Source organism: Siphateles boraxobius, unplaced genomic scaffold (assembly GCF_051911475.1).
Source record: "Siphateles boraxobius isolate OS27281-9 unplaced genomic scaffold, OSU_SipBor_1 86, whole genome shotgun sequence".
Lineage (NCBI taxonomy): Eukaryota > Metazoa > Chordata > Actinopteri > Cypriniformes > Leuciscidae > Siphateles > Siphateles boraxobius.
The window spans coordinates 5,897,660-5,911,189 of record NW_027509215.1 but is presented as its reverse complement, the minus strand read 5'-3'; the positions used below and the strand labels follow the sequence as shown (position 1 = coordinate 5,911,189).

The 13,530-nt window shown below is 37.4% G+C and overlaps 1 protein-coding gene across 1 annotated transcript in view; it reads right to left on the bottom strand.

The window, feature by feature from the left end:
• The window catches only part of sema6ba (sema domain, transmembrane domain (TM), and cytoplasmic domain, (semaphorin) 6Ba), a 177,983-nt gene that overhangs the window by 133,671 nt on the left and 30,782 nt on the right, over positions 1-13,530 (bottom strand). The gene's annotated exons all lie outside the window — the stretch shown is intronic.

Sequence of the window (13,530 nt, the reverse complement as noted above, 5' to 3'; positions counted from 1 at the left end):
CCTATTCATTCTCAATTACCCCCACTAAACCCAGCACACGCTTTAAGGGGTCTGTTAAAACTCAATGGGATCAGGGGAAGCAAGAGAGTCCCGCTGTAACTCTACCTGCGGGTCTTTCTTTTGAACAGTGTTACTTTAGAAAAACGGGGGATTTATATACGTTTTAATGTCACATTTTTTAATATTTGCGTTGCTTGATTTTTGTAATATGGACTATTTTCTCATCCAATTTTTGACATTCAAAGCTGAAACCCATGTCTTGCATACGTCTGTGCGTGGTGGTTCTTGAAGCACTGACTCCAGCTGCAGTCCACTCTTTGTGAATCTCCCCCACATTTTTGAATGGGTTTTGTTTCACAATCCTCTCCACAGTGTGGTTATCCCTATTGCTTGTACACTTTTTCTACCACTTCTTTTCCTTCCCTTCGCCTCTCTATTAATGTGCTTGGACACAGCTCTGTGAACAGCCAGCCTCTTTAGCATTGACCTTTTGTTTCTCGCCATCTTGTGCAAGATGTCAATGGTCGTCTTTTGGACAGCTGCCAAGTCAACAGTCTTCCTCAGTCAGGATTGTGTAGCTTACAGAACTAGACTGAAAGACCATTTAAAGGCGTTTGCAGGTGTTTTGAGTAAATTATCTGATTAGAGTGTGGCACCAGGTGTGTTTAATATTTTCACAATATTCAAATTTTCTGAGATACTGATTTTGGGGTTTTCATTAGTTGTCAGTTATAATCATCACAATTAAAAGGAATGAACACTTGAAATATAGCAGTCTGTGTGTAATGAATGAATATAATATCCAAAACTTCACTTTTTGAATGGAATTACTGAAATAAATCAACTGTTTGATGATATTCTAATTATATGACCAGCAGCTGTGTATATATATATATATATATATATATATATATACATATATAAATTCGGTAGTGACAAGAAGTGACAATTTAATTCAGATTTGGTTCAAGTTCAATCTAGAACACACATAGACATTAATCAACACCATCAACAACAGTTTCTGTTCTCCTTCCACACTTGGTATTTCCTTTCTCCTCAACTAGACACATTTATAAACAATCACATTTTATTTCTCTTCCCTTCCTTGCAACAAAATAATTACACTTCTACATAATTACATTTGAAGGCCGCTGAGACGTTGATGGTTTCTTCCTGCTCCACTCCTGAGGCCATGCAATCCTTGACGATCCCTGATGCCTGCCGAAACCATGGCAACCGCCAACTCATTATCTTACGACGAGACCCCCACGGCAACCGCAAGGGAAGTCAAATCAGATCATATCATAAACGTTGACTGGGGATAACCATTTAAAAACACTCTTAACCAAGTCATTAATGAACCATGTTACCACGTACTTCATATTGCGTCTGTTATAAAGCAATTACAGCAAACCGTACTTAAGCGAGATAGATATCCAGGCTAACCGCTACATAGGAGGCTGCGCTGAACCAGCTGAGATTTAATTATGTTACACGGAGATGCTTAATGATCATTTGCTTATCAGACGATCAAACACGTATGCGTGAAATCGATCACTGATGCTGGGGTTTCTCATTTGCCACAGTGTACAGTGAAACTGATTTGTATTAGTTAAATGAGCAAGCACCTGATTGGCTGAGCTCCCTCGTATGCTCCAATTGGTGAGCGGAAACAAATGAAAAGACATACAATAAAATTATAACACATTCAGGACCAATTAATTGATTCATCATGCTTATTGTTTTATTATTAGTATACAACAATATATTCAAATTAAGAGCATATGCCTTTTCTGTGTTTGCTAAGACCTGGGTCATGTCCCAATATACTTGGCTGTCCTTTAACAGTCAAGGGAATATAAGAGTGTCCATGACTAGAAAGGTAAAAATGATTTAAAACGAAGGTAAAATTTAGCTTAAACGATGTTTATGGTCTGGAAAATATTGTTATTTTCAAGAATACTCATGTGTTATACAGTAACAATCAAGTAAAAAGTAATAACATATTTACTAAAGTGTATCTTAATCTTGTTTCCAAAGAAAGAAAAAGCAGAAAAATTTTGGTGATTTTGAGGTAGTTACACCACATGACATTTTGAAGTCCGACCTAACAAAAAAAAAAGGAAGGAAAAAAATGTATATAAAATATAATACGTCTTTGCATGTATTATTAAATGTATTTATAATGTATTTTTGATGTAAAAGTATACAATCCACTTGGGCCAATAAGTGACCACCTAGCAACCAACAAGAACACCCTATAGTAACCTCAAAGCAACACATTAAGGGCCAGATTTACTAAACAGATCAAATAAACGTGAGAGTGCAATTCCAAAAAAGAGGAGTGTAAAGTTTTGTGCTTGATCTACTGATGATGCTGAAATTAAAGAACACAGACGCAACCAGATCATGATGACCAACCATAATAACCAACACAATCTACCAAGAGCAGCGCAAACTAGCGTCTAGTTTAAACCATGCTTTTATTGGGCACTAAATAATGGTACAAACACCAGAAAATTGATGAGCGCACACCTTAGTAAATCACCTTGCATGATCCATTTAAATATTCTCCTCCCATAAATGTTGCGTCTGAAAGGGAAACTCCAACAAATGCATATACAATATGGTCAGCCGCAAGAATAACCCCGTCTACACCTTTTCAGCGCACCTTTTTCAATGTGTGTCTTTAGTAAATCCTGACAGTAGTTTTTCTTGCCAAAAGAGGGTTTGCGCTGGTGCAAGCTGTTAGTAAATCTGGCCCTAAATCTGTAACTTAATAGAGGAATTCTGCAGAGAACCCTTATCTATCCCTTTTTTAATGTTCCTTGGTTCCATATCCTTTGTTTCTTCTGGAATTGTTAAAATAGAGTTTAAAATGTGATTTAAGTTTCATACTCTTCCTGTCTGCCATTGGCCAACAAACAGATAGCCCCGCCCTAATCTCACACCATCGGTTGAATCAATGTTGCGTCAGTTTGGCATGTCGATCAAAGAGAACAACAATTTTATTACAGAATCTACACTTTTCATGGCAATACATTACAAACGCAAAGTGAGACAAATTGTGAAGCGATTAGCTGTGCAACAGGCATTCTCGAAGCAGACACACTCTTCAAGCAGACTGTGCAGGATAGATGTGTTTTTCTGCCTTTTAACAAAGACATTTCTCTCCTTTCTCTGCATGTGTCATTCTGACAGTCTCGTCAGATTAACTGCCTAGTTAAGAACCGCGGTTGCTTGTTTGTGTGTGTATGAGTGTGTGTGTGTGTGTGTGTGTGTGTGTGTGTGTGTGTGTGTGTGTGTGTGTGTGTGTGTGTGTGTGTGTGTGTGTGTGTGTGTGTGTGTGTGTGTGTGTGTGTGTGTGTGTGTGTGTGTGTGTGTACAGCTGCATTGTTCCCTGCAGTGACTTCTGTTTCCGTTTCCAGACACAGTGAGTGAGTAGTTAGTGGATTAACTCTCTCCTACAGGGAATCATGGGCAATATTGTGCTGTACGACAGGCGTAATAAAATAGAATGCCTGTCTTTAGTAACAATAAAAGCTGTTAGGCAGAAGCAGTGGTGTCTATAGTGCTCTTCGGTTCTGGTGATTAGGGAAATCAACTGAAATTCAACTCTGAAATTAAACTATTGGGTTCAGCGTTCTATTTATATACAGAGACAGATGCGAACAAACGGTCATACATATAAAAGCAAAAAGGAAGTGAGGTGACCGGTGTACAGTATTAATTGGCTCGTAAATTAAATGTCTTACTTAGAGGACAGAACACATTTAAAACACATTATTATTATTTTGGGCTTTTATGATTGATAAATATGGTTCAACATCACTTATTATTCATGAATGAGGTAATGCGCATGGATATTTTAATTAAAAAAAAATATTGCTGTTTTTTTGTGCCTGTTGGCTCTTGGTATTTATATTTTTTGGTATTTATTGGCTTTATTTTCACAATAAAAATATACAAAAAACAACAAAACAGACTTCATAAACAAGACACTGAATCTTTCATATATATATATATATATATAGTGTGTGTGTGTGTGTGTGTGTGTGTGTGTGTGTGTATGAATGTACAGTATACATATATATTACATTAGATCATCTGTTCATCGGAATCAGTTCTAAAGTTCATCTGATTCAGAATTTGCATACTATATATCCATGCATATATAATAATAATAATAATATACAATAATGTTGGATAGAAAGTTCAGCTGAATCAGAATTTGCATACTTCATATATCCTTCCTATTGCATATATCCATGAATATAAAATATACATCCCAAATCATATGCCACACTACATACATTCTACAGTTTCTATACTTCAAAACATTTGAATGGAAAGTAGCTTTAAAGTACACTGAAAATAGTATGTCAAACAAGCCTGAATGGTGCACTATTGTCACAGGTTTTCAAAGTATGCATCTTATAATACTTCTATGCTAATATCTAACATACAATACTTTGCACTACGAGAACATATGTCCCTATACTGCCATACTACATGCTACCTGCTCCAAAATACATCCTTTACATTTATTAGTACACAAATTGAGATTTCACAGGGAGATGGGCTTGTGGAGATGGTGTGCATCTCAAAGACAGAACTTGTTACGTCCTGTAAGCTCAAAAAACTCAAAGAAGAGTAACATTTGCAAATGTTCAAAAGCAACAGTCAGTCTGAATGCATCTCTATTCACGTGGATCACAGCTGTATTAAAGAGGGTGGACAGCACACACTCCAGCTGCGATGCAATCAGACAGATGAGTGGCAGAAAGAGAGAGAGAGGAAGAGAGGGATAGAGAAAGGGAAGGTACTGGAAATCAGTATTCCACAGTCATGCCTTACGACTGCGACAGCTAAGGACACCTCAAGAACGCCAGTGTCGCTGCACACACACACACACACACACACACACACACACACACACACACACACACACACACACACACACACACACACACACACACACACACACACACACACACACACACACACACACACAAACCATAATTTCTTATTGCTAACAGTGCTCTCCCAGTCTGCCCTCTCTCTCACCTGCAAACTGTCATCACAAACACACACCAACATAAATATTCACTCGCTCAATCTAGCTCTCTCTCCATATATATTCAGATGAGAAGTTAAACCCATTGAATAGAACAAGAGGGACTAAAGCTGAGCAATAAACTAGGTCACCTTCATCTCAATCAAATACACACACAGAGAGATAGAGAGAGAGAGATAGAGAGAGAGAGAGAGAGAGAGAGAGAGAGAGAGAGAGAGAGAGAGAGAGAGAGAGAGAGAGAGAGAGAGAGAGAGAGAGATAGAGAGAGAGAGACAGTCTGCACAGCCGATCCACACACACACACACACACACACACACACACACACACACAGACACACACACACGCTATCTGGCTCCTTGACTTTGTGTTCTGGGCCTATTCATCATATTCCTAATTCTTCTTATTGATTTGTGGCAAACACAAACCCGGAATCCTTTCCGAGCTCTGAGCTGCAGTAATGGTGTTTCTGTTAGTTTGTCTGAACACATGGGGCTTAGATAAAGTGACTCGAAGACATCAGATACCTTTCTAATACCAGCACACTGCATACTGTGCAGTCTATCTATCTATCTATCTATCTATCTATCTATCTATCTATCTATCTATCTATCTATCTATCTATCTATCTATCTATCTATCTATCTATCTATCTATCTATCTATCTACATATCTATCTACAGTATCTATCTATCTATCTATCTATCTATCTATCTATCTATCTATCTATCTATCTATCTATCTATCTATCTACAGTATCTATCTACAGTATCTATCTATCTACAGTATCTATCTATCTATCTATCTATCTATCTATCTATCTATCTATCTTAATATAAAAAAGTTAAAAAGTAGGTCTATGTAATGTGCAACATTAAACGTTTCAGATGGCAGTACGTTACATGACATAATATTGAATGGTCAATTTGTAGTTTAATGTTGTCCAACTATCAACTTAGAAGTAAATATTATTTAGCATTTTAATGAAAGAATAAATAAATAAAATAATAATCAAATAGTAAAAAATAAAATAATGAATGAATAAATAAATAAATAAATAAAAGAAAAAAACGAAAGAAAGAATTAACAAAATATCTGACTAACTGTCACATCTCGACTTTTAATATCAAACTAAAAATGTAGGAGAACATCGGAGAATCGCAAGAGTAATCCACACACAAAACAAAGACAAGAACCAGCCAAGACAGCTAGAAACACAATGCTATATAGGCTATACAAGGGCAAACACAGTCAACTGAACAAGACACAGGTGAAACTAATTAGAAACTATGGAAACGAACATCAGGGAGCTAAACTGAAGGGAAACACAGAAAACAGAAATAAGCACAGAATTAAAACTAATAAATGCAAAACCAAAATGAACATAATCCTGACACCAAGCAAATAAATAAATAATATATATTAAAAAAAAAAAAACCTTGCAAACCTTGCCTTCATTATACCAAAGTGGTTTTACAGTGTTTCCATGTGCTTGCTAGATGGTTCTTGTCTGTCCCGAGTCAAAAGTCCCCAGGTGTCATGATATTCTGGTTTCTAGATATGGTCCAGAGCAGATAATTCTAAGTTAGATCTCTTGGAATATTAATTGAACACTTCAAATCCAGTTAAGCGCATTGCTTTGTGGGATACAGAATTCCAGGCTGTATAATCTACTTGTTTACTGCACATTTTGACAATTGAAATAGGTCATCCAGGTATGCCATGCATACAAAACTATTCATACTATGCACTAGAATAAATATGCTACTAAAATAGTATGAGTAGTATGGTAATGTGCCACTCAGAATATACCCACACAAACAGCATTACCAGCTGATGAATGAATCACATCCTTTCTTTATTTTATCACATAGACAGCCTTATTGGATAACATGCTCTTTTCCTTAAGAGCTTGTCTTTCTGCCCATTTCTCCGTATAAAGAGACTTAAGGCAATACTGGATTTTTTTATTGGGGTGGGAGCTAAATGTCGTAATGCACTTTTCAATTTTCCGGCCAATTTATATGCTAATGAGCAGGGTATATCTCCATTAGATTGGCTGGCAGACGGCAGGGCGATCAGGTGATTTTCTGCTCTCTTTCTCCTTCTGTGTAATTAAAGGGGCCGACGAACAGCTCGACATGGCTGCGCAAGCCCACCCCTTCACCTCTATCTAGCTCTCTGTCTTTCCCAGGGCAGTTTCATAGGAGAGAACTGCTTGGTATGGCGAGTGTGCAGCAGGGTTTAACAGGTCTGGACACTCTTTTTATGGCTGATGGAATGGGAAAGCTATCAGGGGGCAGGAATGCTCAGTATCTGTAGCTTTCTTCGATTATTTCATTGTATTTTCTCGTCCTCTCACCTTCTTTATCTCTATGGTACACTGCAAATAAAACCAAGAATGCCATCATAGCTCTCTCTGACATTTCAGCAAGTCTGGTCCACATTGCAGCTTATTCCGGCCAAGAGCAGCCCACTTAGACACGAAGAGACTTTGGCTGCATCCGAAATCGCATACTCTCTTGAGTAGGTACTTATTTTGAATAAGTAATTACTTCACGACAGCTAAAAAAAAAGTATGTCCTATATAGTATGAATGTAATCTGGATGTACTACATCCACCATGTTGTCATTATCATGTGACCCACCAGCGTCAGTTATTTTGCTTCACTGCTATTCACAAATCCTCTCCCATGGCCTCATGGGATAGTAAAGTGTCCATCATATGCACACTTCAGAATCTCGCTGGAAGTAGCAGGTCATCCTGGTACTTTTCGCCAATTATTTTATGCGTACTGTTAATTTTGGATATACTTCTTTTGTCACATACTATTTTTCACCTACTTTATAATAGGGAAGTATGCGATTTCTGACCGGCAAATAAAGTGACTTTGTAACAATTACACAGAGATAGTGAATTCTGTCATCGTTCATCAACGTTTCTTTTCTTCTGTGAGACACAAAAGCAGTTATTTTGAAAAATTATTCTACACTTAATTAATGTGCAAAAATGATTAAGATATTTTGAAGGATGACTTGCCAAAAAGCATAAACAACTTATTTCTGAGTAATAAAATAACATATTATTTTCACCTGGCAGAAGACCAGCAACTCACAGCAACAAAAAAACTCAGCCTATATACATGCATCTTTGTAGCAATGTGCAAAAACCTCAGAACACCTTGTCAACCACATAGCAACACCCTGGCAACCAGCATGAACACCCTAGCAACATCCCAGAACACTCAAACTACTGGATAACAACAACATTCTAAAAAAAACACAAAGACAACCTCAGAAAGCACATAGTGACATTCTAAATACACTTAAAACACTTTAGGTACCACAGAGCAACACCCTAGAACCCACCTAGAAAAGTGCTAAAAGCACTCAGAACACACTAAAACACACATCGAAACATGCTAAAAACATTTAGACAACATTAGCAAATGCATAGCAATAGCATATGCTAAAAAACTAGAACATCCTATAACCTCATAGCAACATGCAAAAAAAATCAAAACTCCCTAGAAACGCCATAGCAACAATACAGTATACCCTAGCACACATCTAAAAAAGTGTTAAAAAACTCTCAGAACACCCAAAACACTAAAACACTCAAATAGCAGCATAAGAACACCATCCTAAAGACCACTCAGACAACATTAGCAAAAGCAGCAACATGCTAAAAAACACTTAACAACATAGCAACAGCCTAGCAGCCAAACAGAACACCCTACAAATGCCTAAAAATGTGTTAAAGCACTCATAACACACTAACAACTACACAGACATATGCTAATAGTAAACGGTGAGAGTAAATTGTCATCATTTATACCACAGAATGCTTGAATCTGATTGGTTGATGAATGTTCTAAGGTGTGCAATTATTTTCAGGGAAACGCACGGCTAAAATAGTTCCAGGCAGGTTTTGATCGCATTACAGTCAATGAACAATAGGATAAAACTCAAACACTCGCACAGATACATGTTGTCAGCGCTTCTCTGATGATTTTATCTTATTTCGATAATTATTTAAATAATTTAAATAATCTTATTTAAATAATTTAGCAACTTAAAGCTACATGACATTTCTCACTAGCGAGGTAATAACGCTGCTGTTCTTGAAGCAGATACACTTACAGTTTCACTAATAGAAACGCTGCTGCTGAACACTGTTGAGAGACGCACAGACTCAGGTAAGTCTCTCTCTCTCTGTCTGTCTCTCTCTCTTTCTCTCTAAAACTGCAATAGTGTTTTAAGGACAAATACCTGACAAATGTCTTGAAATACATCATCTGAACAATGTCTTGAGATGTGGTAACCTTAGTATAAGCGGAATAATTGACTACAGGTTATTGAATTATTGAAAATAATGCACAGCTGAGGTGTAACAGAGTTATTGATGATGGCCTGTCATCAGTTATTCCTTACTTACCCTCATGTCGTTTGAGACAGAAAAAGTAATTTTGAAAAATATATCTCAATGTTGTTTTCGGACCCCATTATGCCTGAACTTGTTATTTTAAAAATGCTTTTGTAATTACAACATGCAATATCCATCAGACGAACTGAGTCCAAGACCTTCCCTGACATAATGTTCTTTTATGTCAGTTTGTCCTGTTCCCAACCCAGTCCCCATCAAAATACAAGACACGATTGCACTTTGTCTTTCACTGTTGACAGCAAATCATCAGAATCAGCCATCAAAAAGTGACAGTGTGCCATAAGATCAGGATGACAATGTCACAATGATGCCATTCCAAAGTGAAAAAAATACATTTCCGCAGCATTGTAAAGGCCCTGCAATATCCCACCGGTGTGTCACAGAGACAACAACACTGTGATATTCCATCAAAACACAATATTGAGCGATGAAATGAGCTCTGTAGAAAGACCAATGAGACAAATACTCATACACACTGTAGAACAAGAGCGAGAAAGCCAGAAAGATGGAAGGATAGAAAAACAGAAAGAAAGGTGCTGGCAGACTAATTAAGCAACAGGAAGTTTGAAGATATATCAAGTTTGATTTAAAAGGTGAGACATTCTGACAGATGTGACACTTCACAACGACTTGTAGTGATAATAAGAGCAACATCATCCTGATACTCAAACTTGCAAACTTAAAAAAAATACGAAATGAAGGTGTTAAACGAATTATGAATCAGGAAGTTGCAATCTACTTTTTTTTTTCAAATCTCACACAAGATTTAACACAATTAAACAGCTGCAGCCAAACTCTATGAAATTATGTCATCTCTTATGTTAATTAAAGGTGATGTCATTTTATGTCAAAATAGGACAAATGATTCTACTCTTATTTAATGTGCAAAATAACTAGCAAGCTACTGTATCTGCTTACCAGAAAGCATAAACTACAGGAGGGGGTGTTGTCAAAAAACCTTAAATCATGAACCTTGCAGAGGAGACGTGCTCTAGACCTTAATCACAGCAGCGCTTTCTTTGGCTGTGATGGATAGACATGCATCTCTTCAATGTTAGACACGTTATTTAATGTGTTTTTGGATTGTTCTGCTGACTAAACACTGTTTTGTTCAGTAGTAAAAAACTCCAGACAACATGAGATGTGGAAAATTATAAGTTATCTCGGAGCTTAATACAGCTTTTTACAGGGATGCCATTGAAAGTAAGTTTATCCCTCACAGCCTCACCTTCATGCCTGTCATGGCGCTGCTCTGAATAAGGTTTATAGGCCTTTATCACACTTCCACGTTCGAAAAGCGGAAGCTTCAAATAGGAGCGTAAAAAAACTTCTGCTGCAGCCTGTATCAATGGCTTTGGCCATAGCACGGGATTGTTGTAATTTATTTATGTAAGATTCAGCACATATACTTAGAGACACCAACCTCAGTTTTCAAGCATTGATTGAGTATTGTGAAACAACGCAAAAACATTTCATAATATTCAGCGTATATTTCGTGATTTAAAGGGGAGCATGCAAGCCCTACTCTGTGTGTGTGTGTGTGTGTGTGTGTGTGTGTGTGTGTGTGTGTGTGTGTGTGTGTGTGTGTGTGTGTGTGTGTGTGTGTGTGTGTGTGTGTGTGTGTGTGTGTGTGTGTGTGTGTGTGTGTGTGTGTGTGTGTGTGCAACACTTCAGAGTCTGATCACCTTATTTTATTGCAGAACTACAAGAATACAATACAAAGAACTTATCATTAGATTTTTATCATTAGATGATTTGTCTCATTAGAATTAGACAAAACTTAAAATATTATTTAAGACTAAAGTCTATTTTGGGCGATTCAATTAAAGCTTTGGGGGAAACTTAAAACATAACTGACTGTGTTTACATGAATACTTGCCAAGACCGGCATTTTGACATTATTTTGTGTGTATTTGACAGTGCAATAAGTACAATAGGCAGTGAAAAAGAACTCAATTTAGTAGTTTATGTGCGAATTATGCGCAATACGCGCAATCCCACATTGAAATTCAAGACCTGTATAACAGCAACAATATTCATCTGGAGCAGATGAAATGAGTGAGTGAAGGGAGGCGGGGTTTGTGTGTCACTCGCTGTCAGAGAGAGAGAGAGAGAGAGAGAGAGTGGAAATACAGACACCATCATTTAAAAAAAGCGGTGCTCTCTGGTTCTAAGGATGAAGGTGGATTTGAACTTTTGGATTTTTGTGACTTAAATTATACCTTTAAGGTGAAATGCTTAAAGGTGCAGTGTGTGACTTTTAGCGACATCTAGCGGTTCGGTTGCGAGTTTACACTAAGGGCTCAGCCCACCGCTCACCCCTCCCTTTCGAAGAAGCTACGGTGGCTAAAACGGGACAAACATATCGTCGTCTGAGACGGCAGAGAATAGCCAGTGTAAACCAAGTTTCTGTACCACAGTCCATTATAAACCACATCATGGATAAAGTTTACAAAGCCATAGTCAGGTGAGGATCAAGGGTTTTAATATATAATATAATAATAGTAATTAGTTGATTGTCTCACGAACGTAACCAGCACATTTCTCCCCACATAGCAAACCCATAATACAGCGAGGGAGAAGAACCACATGAAACTATGCAACTATATATTTTTTCTAACAGGGTAGTAAAAGTTTAGCTGGCTAATATGAGCTGTTACTGTGGCTGAGCTGGTTAAAGCGTTAACCCTTGTTTATACTGGACGCGTCCGCATGAGCCCAAAGATGCGTGCGGCAAAAATAACGTGATTGTAACAGCGCGCGCACCTCGCATCCCCTAGACACCATTTACTACACATAATAGGCTTTTTTTCTCTGATTTTGGAAACTCGATCGACTTAAAATGCTTCCAAGATCGAGGGGTTGGTGATTCCTGTAACTGTTTTACGGTCAATGACGAGAGTACTAATCAGCTGTCTCACGAACGTAACCAGCACATTTATCCCCACATAGAAAAGCCATAACACAGCGAGAGAGAAGAATTAAGTTACATGAAACAATCCAACTACATATTTTACACCACTGACAAGGGAAAAGTCACTACTCACGGTGTTTATGGCTAGCTTCTAGCTTTCTGCGGCTTCTCTTTCAAGGTAGTGACGAAACGCGCTCTGTAACGCTGTTTGTTTGCTGTTTTTTTTTAAAAGACTACAATTGAAAAATGTATAAATTACACTAAAAAGCGATCAGTACACTTAACTTAAAAAAATTAGGAAACTCGTTGTAAGTAAACTTCATGCTTAATCCAAAAAAATTAAGTAATGTGGAATTAAGTGGACGTAAGTAAACTGAACACTTTTTACAGTGTGTATATGAAATTCAACGGGTGTTAATGTCAAGCCTTCATTGTGACGGTGAGAATTACACAGGCAAGCACCCAGGCTTTCTTTTTCAGCTGTAAAAATCTAGTTTTGCAATTCAATTTGGTGCCACTAATTGTTCCGAAATTACACACTTCACATTCAAGGTCCAAATTATACATCACACATGTTGTTTTTAATAAATTTAGCCCACAGCTTCAGGTTTCTGCACCTTCAGTTTCAGTCCAGCTGTGTATGTGTGTATATGTGTGTGTGTGTGTGAAGCACCGAAATGTTTCTGATACAATGATGGCGGGACCCCCGGGGGCCTCCAAAGCGGCAATCAGAGCGCTTAACTTTTTATTAACATAACATTTGCACTCTTAATTACTCAATTTGCATATTTATTGTCAAAATCATAACTCTGGGCTGTAACAACCATTTGTCAAATGTTATCCATTTAAAGGTATCCTTGGCAGACTTCATTGGACAGTTTCACAGACAAGGCCTAAAGGGATAGTCCAAAAATGAAAATGCTGTTATTAATTACTCACCCTCATGTCGTTCCAAACCCATAAGATCCTTCGTTCATCTCCGTTAAAATAAAAAAATGGACAATTCTTATTTTTTATGGAATATTGCATTATTTTTTAAAATTCATGTGGCCTTTAATCTTCAATCAAAATAACTTCTCACTCTTGCAGAGACA